We start from the raw sequence: 12,520 nt of genomic DNA, 5'->3' as shown, positions 1-12,520 counted from the left end.
CAATAATCAATGAATTTCTACATAACCTTATGCTAGAGGGACCTGGCAGACCTTTATTGAATTGGATGTGATATATATATATATATATATATATATATATATATATATATATGTGGAATTATTCCTATTCATGATTGTATCTTGTAACTAAATAAATAGTAAAGTCAATTCTATATTATTTGCTATAAATTCAGTGGTTTCAACATGGAAAACAACTCTTTTGGCATATTGCAATTTGGTAAGTATGTTGAGAGATTTCTTAAAATTCCTTAGTTCCATGAGAATAGCATATAGTTCTAACTTTTGGACAGAATCAGAAGAGCTTTGATCCACTTTACTTAAATTTTAATTTTCTGATTTTTAATCTACTTTTCCTGATTATTTGCATTAGTATAGAGTGTCAGGGCATTGTACAGTGTCCTATACAATACAAGGAAAGAGAAGTTAGTTCTCTTTATAAGTTGAATTCTTTTGCTTTTAGCATAGTTGTTGTTAATCTCTCCCAAAAAATTACTGCAAGATTTTTTATCAGGGTTCACTTTCTTCCCATAATTTGTCAATTTTATCATTATTAAAAGACACTATAATTTCTTCTGGAGTTATTCCTGCTAATTGATAAAAAAAGTTTCTATTTTCCTTTTAGAATTAACTCAGAGACTTTTTCCACAGAAGTTTTTAATTTTTTAGTCATTTTGTGTGATAAAAAGATCCATTCTAAGATAATATCTTTCCTCTGCATTAAAATTCCTGTAGTGGAATGTTTGAAGGGTAATATGACCATAATGCAGTTAAGATTCAGGCACACATGATCTAAATGTGCCTTCTGTAATTCCTCTTCTGTCAAAGCTAGTTCTCTCTCAACATTAGCTGATAACTCCCTGGGACAACTTAAGTCTTTGTCACCATCTAAGGTTCTGTTTAAATAAATCAGGTCATCAGTACCTATATCAATAGTACGTTGCAGATGGGAAATGTCTCCTAGTAATCTTTGGAAGTCATTAAGAGTCTACAATCATCCAGGTGCAGGTGGTGTTGTAGGCCTTTAATCCCAGCACTCAGGAGGCAGAGGCAGGCAGATCTCTGTGAGTTCAAGGTCAACCTGTCTACAAGAACTAGTTCCAAGATAGGCTTCAGAGAAACCAAGTCTTAAAACAAACAAACAAACAACAACAACAAAGAGTCTGCAGTCAATCTCTCCTAATTTGCATCTTTTTGGGTCTATTTTTTATGAACCTATTTTATAGCATAAATAATTAATAACATCTCCTCTTTGTATTTTTTTTGGAACAATTTGTAATCTTCAATCAGGAAAAATTTTCTTTACTTCTTGAAAATTCTTTCTGAAGTATATACTTTTGAATCAGATAGTAAAATATTGTCCACAAAGCAGTAAACTATAGATTCAGGAAATTGCTTATGTATCATTTCCAATGGCTGACTTACAAAATATTGGCACAGGGTGGGGTTGCTTAACATTCCCCCTAGGAGAACTTTCTATTGATATCTCTAAGCAGACTGAGAATTATTGTAAGTAGGCACCGTGAACGCATTTTTTTCTGTCTTTTCCTATAAAGGAATAATGAAGAAACAGTCTTTTAAATGAATAATATAAGAGGCCATCCTTTAGGAAATAGAGAAGGCAGAGGAATTCCAGACTGTAGAGAGCCCATTGGCTGAATCACCTTCTTAACAGCTCTTAGATCTGTCACCATTTTCCATTTTACAGATTTCCTTTTAACAACAAATACATGAGAATTCCAAGGGCTGACAGCAATGGATTACCTTGAAAATTCCTCATTGACCTACATTCATTAGTCCAATGCCTGCCTTAGCAACACCTGCATAATCCAAAAGGGAAGGGCGTTCTGAATGGATTATTTTAGAAAAAGCATTGTTTCTAGGAATTCCCTGACTACAATCACTTTTAAGATGATCTTGTTTGCCACAATTATTACATTTGACATTTTGATTTTCCCCTAAAACTCTAGAAATCACCTCTTCTATCCATGCATCATCATGGTCATGAGATTAAATATTAATTGTATCTCAGATCCATTCCTGCAAAGGTGCCAACTTTTCCTTTAATGACCTAATTATCCCTTTGCATAGAGAATTGGTATTTTCAAAAGCCAGACATTCAATTATTAATTGTCTAGCTTCTGAATTTGGTACCCCTCTATTTACTGCTAAAGTCAATCTTGTAAGAAATCTGTAAAGGCTTCCTTTGGAACCTGTATAACTTTACTAAATCAATCCCTAGCTTTACTCCATTGTTCAATAATCTTAGCCTCATCTCTAAATAAGGTACTCCATTGTAATTGTGGGCCAGGTGCTAAAACAACATTAACCAATTCTGTCCAGCCTTTAGGGACAATTGTATTATAGACTTGATCACAATTTTAACATCTTCTTCACAAAAGGTAATGCATATTATATTAGACTACTTCTTTCTTGAATCTCCTTAAATCTAACATTGGCACAGGAGCCCAGTTCACTGTAACAGAGCCTCTGCCATTTGGCAATTCCTGTAAGGTTACTGGATATGTTAAGGTTGGTTGTTTGAAAACCTTAGTCTGTTCCTCTCTGTTCTTATAATGTAATACTGAAATTGGTTCACCATTAAATTCCTCTGTCTGGATTTGAAAAGCTCTGTGATTTCCTTTATTAGGTTCTTCTAAGGCCTGTATCTTAGCATTCAGATTAACCAACGTTTTTATCGATAAGACAAAAATGATAAAGCTGATAATGTTTACAATTGACTTACATAAATCCCATCTAAATTAGATACCCTCTCATTAATCATTTCATTTTCAAACTGTCTAGCATACTATCATACAGAGACCCAAATCCCTCCATTGTAATGTTTTTTCTCATTTTTTTAATGTGGGAAAAAAACTCTATTTTAATTAATTCCCCCCTTTGAGAAGGAAAGTGAGGGCAGACACGATGGAGCCAGCTGTCAGGTCAGACATGCTGAATCTTTCCTGGTAAGCCACCACCTCGTGGTGCTACACACATTAATAGAAATGGGTTAATCAATATGTGAAAATTAGCCAATAAGAGGTTAGAGCTAATGGGCTAAGCAGTGTTTAAATGAATACAGTTTGTGTGTTGTTATTTTGGGTGTAAAGCTAGCTGTGCGGGAGCTGGGTGGGACGAAAATCAGGCCTGCTCACCACATCACTACAGGTCCACGTCACACTGAACCAGGCAACTTCCTCAAAAGGAATCTTGGGCCAACCCTAGAAGCTAAATATACCTCAGTGGGCCTGCTATGACATAAACCTTTGCACTAATACTCTTTCTCTCAGAGGATGCCCAGTAAATACTTGCTAGCTTGACTCTTCTTTTTCTTCAGGGTCCACTGTAAGCCCCTCACAGGCATGTGCTTTCTGGCTGCTTAAGTAGAGCTGAGTTGTCTGCATGTGCACTTCCTTCTGAGTAGGCAGAATATGCTCTACTGCACACTGAAGTGGTCAGCATTGACGATGGAGTTGAAGCTCTGCCTCTTATTCTTTTTGTGCCTCTTGTTAGTGATCTCCATACACCACTACTTATTCACGTATATTAGACTTTATTCATAGAGGCAGTGTCTGGCAGGGCAGCCAAGCAGAACTTTGTTTCTAAGCACACCCAAGAGGCCCACATTTAAGACATATTAATGGACCAAATCTTCACAAAAGAATGTATGAAAAACATGGAAACATGGAAGAGTTTGGTTTAATGAAGTCACTGTACTTTCTTTAATTCTTTAATTCCTATATTGCAGATGTAAAACAGGCTATATTTCCAACATTATAAATATTGGCATTTTCTCTGATGGGAAGGAGATATAGTCATAAAAGCAGTGGAGACTCATTGGAGGCTTGCCAGACACATGGCATACCTACCACGAAATCTTAGCTGTTTGTATTTGCTTGTAAGTGTTCACACACACTTGCTGTGACATCCATAAGAAGGTTAAAGGACAACCTCAAAGCCCGTCGTTGCCTACCATTCTTGCTTGAGATCAGGATCTCTTTTGTTGTTGACCTCTGTGGACACCAGGATGGCTGGCCAGTGAGTTTCCAGGATTCTTGGTCTCCAACTCCCATTCTGCTGCAGTAGCACTGAGAACATGCTACCACCTCTGGTTTTTGCTTAGCTTCTGCAGGTCCAAACCCAGATCCTCAGGCTAGCATACCCATCTATCTCCTCCCTCCCTGAAGCTGGTTTTGGCTTTGGTTTGGTTTTGAAGAGGGAACTGGTCAAACTGATCCCAATTCTTAAGATTTTGCTTGTTTGTTTTGTTCTTAAACTGAGAAGATAATCATAAACATATATTCTAAATTTGTTACCCACATTAATAGCTTTGTGATTTTTAATTTTCTCGTTATAATTTTTGAAATTGTGCCGTCAGACCTAGCATACAAGAAATGAAAGGTTCTTATCATATGAACAGTTTAAAGTCCTTATGAGAAACCTTATATAACTCTAAATCCCCACCAAACAAATCGTAAAAATGGCTGCTCAAGAGAAAAACCATATAGGACATTGTCCTAGCTTTTCCCCCCAATTGTTGTGACAAAATACTCGACGAAAGAGACTTTGGCAGGTGCAGGTTTTCATCAATTCACTGAGGTTGCAGTGTCTCATTTCAGGGAAGTCATGGCTGCCAGAACTTGAAGAAACTAGACCACAGTTGAGAGATGAGTAAGCACGGAAGTTAGTGTGCTTGCTTATGAATTCTCAGTACACTGCCTGCACTCTGAGAGAGAGAGAGAGAGAGAGAGAGAGAGAGAGAAAGAGAGAGAGAGAGAGAGAGAGAGAGAGAGAGAGGAAGGAGGAGGAGGAGGAGGAGGAGGAGGAGGAGGAGGAGGAGGAGGAGGAGGAGGAGGAGGAAAGGAAAGTGAAAGCAGGCTCCATGAAATGGCAGCTTCTTGTCTCCAGAAGATGATTCGAGGAGAGACAGCAAGAACCATGAAGGTGGAACAGTTTGTCCATTCATGAGACTGGCATTTCCAGGGAAATTCCTAGAGATGTTTCCAGTCTGTGCTGGAATCCTGGAGAAGTAGGTTCTAATACCAGCAAAGAAATGCCTCAGCAACAAGACAGAAGAACCTGCTGTAGTGGTTTGAAGGAAAATGGCACCCATAGGTCCAAAGGGAGTGGCACTATTAGGTGTGACACTGTTGGAGCAGGTACGGCCTTGTTGGGGGAAGTGTGTCACTGGTGGTTTCAGAAGCTCAAGCTAAGCCCAATGTGGTACAGTCTCTTCTTTCTGCCTGCAGGTAAAGGTGCAGAATTCTCAGCTACCTCTCCAACACTGTGTGCTTGCATGCCACCATGCTTCCTGACATGATGATAATGGACTAAACCTCTGAACTATAAGCCATCCCTCAGTTAAATGTTTTCCTTTGTAAGAGTTGCCATGGTTGGTCATGTTGTCTCTTCACAGAATAGAAACCCTAACTGAGATGCCTGCCAACAAGAGTGAGGGCAAGGAGGCTAAAAGCCTAAACTTCCTTATTCCATGTCTTTTCACGTGGACCGCCTTCAGAAAATGTGTCCCAGACTTAGGGTAGGTCTTCCCACTTCAAATGCTGCAGTTAAGAAACTCTAACAGCTGTGCCCATTCGCTTGAGTTTTAGTGGATTACAGATGAAACACAATTAACTATACTCCAGATATTTCCTACTTACATTCTACTAAAGGCAGAGTGAAAGTGGTAGCTCTGCCTTCTTCTTCTGTTCTTTCCTTGGTTTTTTGCTCTCCTCTCTACAAGGGTGTGTTAAAATGCAAAGGTAAGCCATTTCCCAATCCCTGGATTCCAGGAATAGCAGAAATGGGTGTGACTGCCCTCAGGTGAGGGCAATTTTCCCTGAGATGAGGCTGTACTTTGGAGCTGGAGCAATAATCTTCCAAGAACCAGCCATTGCTCCAGGAGGAATGTCAGTACCCTAATGACAGACCTGGGCCATTAGAGCTCTCTTTGGCTCTGGCAGCGTGGCAACAATGATTGGTCATTCCTCTCTGTCCCTCACAACACTCTGTCCCTTTAATTGGCTTATTGGAACTGGTGACCAAGCTTAACCTGTGGGAGCTGTCACAGTCAGGGTTTTTGTCCTAAAACTCCAGTTACATGATGAACCAAAATGAGTTTGGGCTGATTTAACAATTCCATTCTGTGAGACTACTCACTCAGTAGTCGGTTTGGTACCATGTAAATGATGTAAAAACATTAGTACATGTAGACAATAAATATTTGCTAAATGTTTATTTTAGACGTACTAGAGATAGATTTATAAACCACAGTTTTTGTATCGTCTATTTAGATCTATTATCGTCAGTTTTCGAAGTTAGATTATTGATCTGATTGTTTCCTTCATAACATGAAGCAACCCCTAATCCAAAACCTGTATCTCCAAAGACAAGGCTCTCAATGGGAACACGTTAGAAACAGCTTGTAATCTAATCACTGAGAAAACTCAAGGTGATGTCTAATAAAAGCAAAAACAGTCAAAATGTGAAGTTTGTTAAATAGACTTAAAGTAATACCTTTCCCTGCTTAAGAGATAAATAGCCAGGAGCCCAACTGAATTACCTGAATTTTCTAAAATCCTTGATTAGTCTGTTGAGAAAAGGGCAGGATTTATTAATTACTCTATTAATCTAATTAATTACTACAAGGTCATGGCCTGTTGGCAAGGTTCCAGCAGGCTCTGGCGGGGTCTTTCTCCTTCGGAGGCTACATGGCATCTCCCGGACTACACCTAATCTCTCTCTCTATATCTCTTCCAGCCTGGCTATCTTCTGCCCTGCTATAGCACCAAAGCAGTTTTATTCATTAATAAGGCACATTCACAGCATACAGAGGGGAATCCCACATCAGCATCAGAAAGCAGATAAAATTCTTTGTAGTTATAAATTACCCAAAATTACTGGCATTGTAGAAATCCCATCTTTTAAAAAAGAACAGAACAAGAGGCCTAACGGTAAAGTCTTATTCCAAATACATCTCCTGTGACCCAGGGTGTGGTGTGCAGAGTGACAAAATTAAAGTCACCTGGGACGGCATCAGGGCAGCAAACTCTCCAGTGACCCCCCCCCCCATTCCTCCTGTCTGAATGCATTTTAAAGAATCCCTAGGTGATTTCTGTGTTCCCTCTGTTCAGGAAGCACCACTTAATGTAATGTGTACTTCATTTGGAGTTGACCTGTCCTGTTTGTGTATAGTAGCTCAGCGAAGTCAAGGTGAATTTAGTGTCTGGGGAGTTTACTGTGTATGTCTGAGACTTCAGATCTGGAAATATTATTTAATAAATATAATTTCAAACATGCAAACAGATGGACCTGAGTCAACATCAAACGAGCAATTTGTTCTATCACTACTTCCCTGGATCCTTTGCAAGCCATCCACACACTTTAGGGCAGTTCTTTCTCGTAGATCAACTGAAACATTGCAGAAGTCTTCAAACATTATTGGAACCATGGGTTCTGTGATTCTTGTTAAAAATAGTATTTTTTCTGTGTGTGTGTATGTGTGTGTGCCTGTGTGACTTTTGGTGAACATTTGTGCTGGTGCCTGTGGGGGCCTGAAGCGGTTCCCCTGGAACTGAAAGTGCAAGTGATTGTGGGTGCCCTGTGAGTGTAGTAACTGAATCCTGGTCCCCAGCAAGAGCAATTAGTGTTCTTACCCACTGAGCCATCCTTCCAGCCCCAGGACATGCAATCTGTTCCACACTGGGACTGCTTTAATTCCAGAGCAATAGGCTTCTGGGATTTTAATGTGCGGACCTTTCATGTTCTATAACATTATACCCTAGTACAAGCCACATGCAACTTCTTGGTTTTTTTGTTTGTTTGTTTGTTCTTTTTTTCATTTGAGACGGAATTTCTCTGTATAGCCCTGATTGTCCTGGAACTAGTTCTATAGACAAGGTTGGTCTCAAATTCACAGAGATCTGCCTGCCTCTGCCATTGCCTGGCTCACATGCAACTTCTTAGACTTGCAGAAAACTACGCACACACTCCCTAGGTATTATGACTTCACTACCATGTGTCAGGCTTAGTCACTGATTATTCAACCGATAAACAGCGTAGGAAGGCCCTGGTGGCCTTAGTAATGATGCCAGTCATCAGATGGGAGAGCTGGATGACCCAGCTTGTGTTGTGACATTCTTTCATTCCTCCCAAGCTCTTGCAGACAATTATTCTGGAATTTCAGAGTGACGTGTTTTTAGGGTGTAGGAGGCTGGCTAGCTTGCCATGTTCTCCACACCTGGTGGAGCCTCACCTGGGCAGACTGTCCTTGCCATTTTGAACTCACACTGTAGGAAGAAACTAACTCAAAATCTTGTTAGGTGTTGTGGGCTAACAATCCACTTTTCCTGCTTCTTACGTCAATGGTAACTTATGTAAGAGTCCTGGGAATCTTGCCAGGTCTAAGATGTAGTCTTCCATGGGATGGTTCAGCCATATAAATATCTTTAATTAATTACAAAGACAAGAAAGAACTTTATTTGTTATTGGAAGGTAGGGAACACACACACGCACACACACACACACACGCGCACACACACACATGTACACTCTCTCTCATACACACACACGTACACTCTCACACACACGCACACACACACGCACACTCTCTCTCACACACACATGTACACTCTCTCACACACACGCACACACACACGTACACTCTCACACACACATGTACACTCTCACACACACACGCACGCACGCACACACACACACAACCAAAAGAAGAAACCAATCATTTAGATGTGTTAAGATCAAAGCTCTAGTTTTCTTTTTTCTCCCATTTTTACCAAAAGAAAAACTAGTTTTACCAGTTCAGTCTGTTCTCATTTTCTAAAAGAACAGATGGGTTGACTTTTGCCCATAGCTAATCACCAAAATTATTTGCAAACAAATAAAATCAGAAGGCTAGTTTCAAGACGTCAGGGTAAAGTACAAATGTACTATGGTCACCACAGGAACGGTGCATCTCTCTACTGAGAGCAGAGGCCAGTGCCCTGTTCGTTCTAACACACAACTTGTTCTTAGTTTCCAGGTCACCCAAAGCCAAACAGCACCGTCAGGACTGAGGCCATAAGCTTTGGTCAGCTGAGTCCTGGAGTCTTGGGTTGTGAATTTTACTCTATCACTGAGGACACGCAGAATAGAAATCACTACCCAGTTATGAACCAGTGATCATGTTGTAAAGGGGACCAAGCTGTTAGAGAAGCAACACCTTCTAAAGAACAGCTGAGTACCCACAATGTCCTATAAACTGTGCTGATCATTAAAATGTAGTGAACATTCAAAGCATTTCTGTGGATTTGCCCTGGTTAAGGCCTGTCCTCTATGAAAGCAGAGAAATCCCTGTTATTAAAAAAATATTTAGGAAGCTAGAGAGATGGCACAGTGGTTAAGAGTGCTTGCTGTTCTTCCAGAGGACTCAAGTTCTGTTCCTGGCATCCACATCTGTTGGTTCATTACTGACAGTTAACTCCAGCCATGGGAACCGTGTAGTCTCTTCTGGTCTCCATAGGCACCCACCCACCCCCACACACACCATACCACACCACACATATACCACATACATACCACATGCACACACCACACACACACATCACACAATTGTAAAAATGGGAAAATCTACATTATTTCATTGGAGGTCACTCCTATAGTTTAGAATCTAGAAAGTTTTGGGTCATATTTCTTGTTTTTCATATTTTCCTTAAAGTTATAAAAAGCCCTACATTGGCACCATGCCTGGTAACAAATAGCACCCTTTCCACCTCCTCCCTTCAATACCCGTAACCGGAGCAACTACACTCAATAAAAAGAATTTCAAATGAATGAAGGTCTCATCATTGCATACAAAATAAAAAGAGAAAAAAAATAGAATATCAAACCCTAGTATCTAAAGATGTTAGTACTGCAGGTCCAGAAGAAATATCGACTCTGGTACATCTCTGAATTACACAGAGTGTCACTTTCTACAGAGAATCCCATTACCCACTTCTCTGATAGACTTGTCTGAACATTAAGCAACCTCTCCTATGACAAGAGGTCAGACATGTATAGACACATATGTCCTCTTCCTAGTGATCAGAAAAATTATCCTGAAGTGAAATGAGACCTTATCTTGACTTCAACATGAGGCCAGATACACCAAATCTGATAGAAGAGAAAGTGGGGAATAACCTTGAACTCATTGGCACAGAGACAACTTTCTGAACAGAACAGCATTAGATCAACAATTAATGATAGGATCTCATGAACATGGAAGCATCTGTAGAGCAAAAGACACCATCATTGGATAAAACATCAGGCTACAGGGTAGAAAATAATTTTACCAACTACATATCCAATAAAAGACTAATATTTCCATTATATAAAGAACTAAAACCGTTGGACACCAAGAAAACAAATAACACAATTTAAAAAATAGGATATGACCTAAACAAAGAGTTCTTTAAAAATGGAACACAAATGGCTGAGAAGCACTTGAAGAAATGTCCAACATCCCTAGTCATCAGGGAAACACAAATCAAAACTCCTCTGAGGTTTCATTGTCTACCTGTAAGAATGGCTAAGAATAACACAAGGGAAGACAGCTCAGACTGGGTGGAATGTGAGGTAAAAGGGAACACTCACCCATCACTGGAGGGAGCACAAACTTATACAACCACTGTGGGAATCAATACAGTCAGGAAGCTTGGATTAAATCTACCTCAAGAGCTTGGGTATCTGCCCAACGGACTTGATTGATATCCTACTACAGAAACATTTGTTCAACCATGTTCATTGCTGCTCTATTTATAAGACTCAGAAACTGGAAATAGCCCAGATGACTGTAACCGAATGGACAAAGAAAACATTGAACATTTATACAAGTGATTATTAGTCAGCTATTAGAACAAAACACACTGAAATCATGAAATTGGCAGGTAAATGAACATGGAGCTAGAAAGAACTCATCCTGAGTAAGGTAACCTTGACCCCAAAAGACAACCTTGTATGAATTTGCTTTTAGGTGGATATTGGCTGATAAATCTTCCATAAACAGGCTATAATTTGTTTTTTCATTTTTTGATTTAATTAAAAATTTTTTCCATATTAGTCCCAGTTCCCCCTCCCTCCCCTTCTCCCACCCTCCCACTATTCCACCCCCCATCTGCTCCTCAGAGGGGGTAAGGCCTCTCTTAGGGAGTCAACAAAGTCTGGGCATACCAAGTTGAGGCAGAACCAAGCCTCACCCCATATCAAGGCTGAGCAAGGTATCCCACCATAGGTAATGGGTTCCGAAAAAACAGTTCATGGACCAGGGTTAAGTCTTGTTCCTACTACAGGGTCCCCCTCAACAGATCAAGCCACATAACTGTCACCTACATTCAGGATCCCCAGCCATCAGTCCTGAATCCATGCGCTCTCATTAGCTTGTGTCAGCTGTCTCTGTGGTTTTCCCAATCATAGCTCATATGATCCCTCCTCCCTCTTTTCAACTCCTCCCTCCCTCCTTCTTTCCCTTCCTCCCTCTTTTCCTTCTTTCCTCCTTCCTTTCCTCTCTCCTTCCCTCCCTCCCTCTTTCTCACCATTCTTCTCTTCCTCTTTCCTTCCTTCTTTTCCTCCCCTTCCTTTCCTCTCTTCTCTCCTTCCCTCCCTCCTTCCCTCCCTCTCTCCTTCCCTCCTTTCTTTCCTCCTTCCATTCCTCTCTCCTTCCCTCCCTCTCTCCTTCCCTCCATTCCTCCCTCCCTATTTCCTTCCTTGTTTTCCTCCCTCCCTCCTTTCCTCCCCTCCCTCCATTCTTCCCCTCCTTCCTTTCCTCCCCTCCCTCCTTTCCTCCCCTCCCTCGATTCCTCCCCTCCCTCCTTTCCTCCCCTCCCTCTATTCCTCCCCTCCCTCCTTTCCTCCCCTCCCTCCTTTCCTCCCCTCCCTCCTTTCCTCCCCTCCCTCAATTCCTCCCCTTCCTCCTTTCCTCCTCTCCCTCCTTTCCTACTTCCCTCCTTCCTCCCCTGCCTCCTTCCTTCCCTTCTTCCCTCCTTCCCTTCTTTACTTCTTCCTTTCTTCCCTTCTTTCTTCCCTCCCTCCCTCCCTTCCTCCCTCTCTTCCTTTTCTGAAAGCTCTCAGTTGGCATGTACTTTCCCAATGCACAGTGTTGTAGGAGCTGCGGGCTGCGTTCCTGCCACCCGGCTCCCTGCTGCCTGGCTATCTTATGCCCCAAAATAACAACACACAAAGTGTATTCATATAAACACTGCCTGGCCCATTATATCTAGCCTCTTCTAGGCTAATTCTCACATATTAATTTAGCCCATTTCTAATAATCTGCGTAGCACCACTAGATGCGCTTACCGGGAAAGATTCAGCATGTCTGACCTGGCTGCTGGCTGCATGACATCTGGCTCTGAGAGGAGCTGCCCTGCATTTGAGCTCACTTCCTCTTCCTCCCAGAATTCTGTTCTGTTTACTCCACCCACCTATGCTCTAACCTATGATGCCAAGCAGTTTCTTTATTAATTAACCA

Source organism: Chionomys nivalis, chromosome 10, assembly GCF_950005125.1.
Source record: "Chionomys nivalis chromosome 10, mChiNiv1.1, whole genome shotgun sequence".
In the NCBI taxonomy this organism is placed as follows: domain Eukaryota; kingdom Metazoa; phylum Chordata; class Mammalia; order Rodentia; family Cricetidae; genus Chionomys; species Chionomys nivalis.
The sequence above is the reverse complement of the archived record's forward strand: the minus strand, read 5'-3'. Positions refer to the sequence as shown.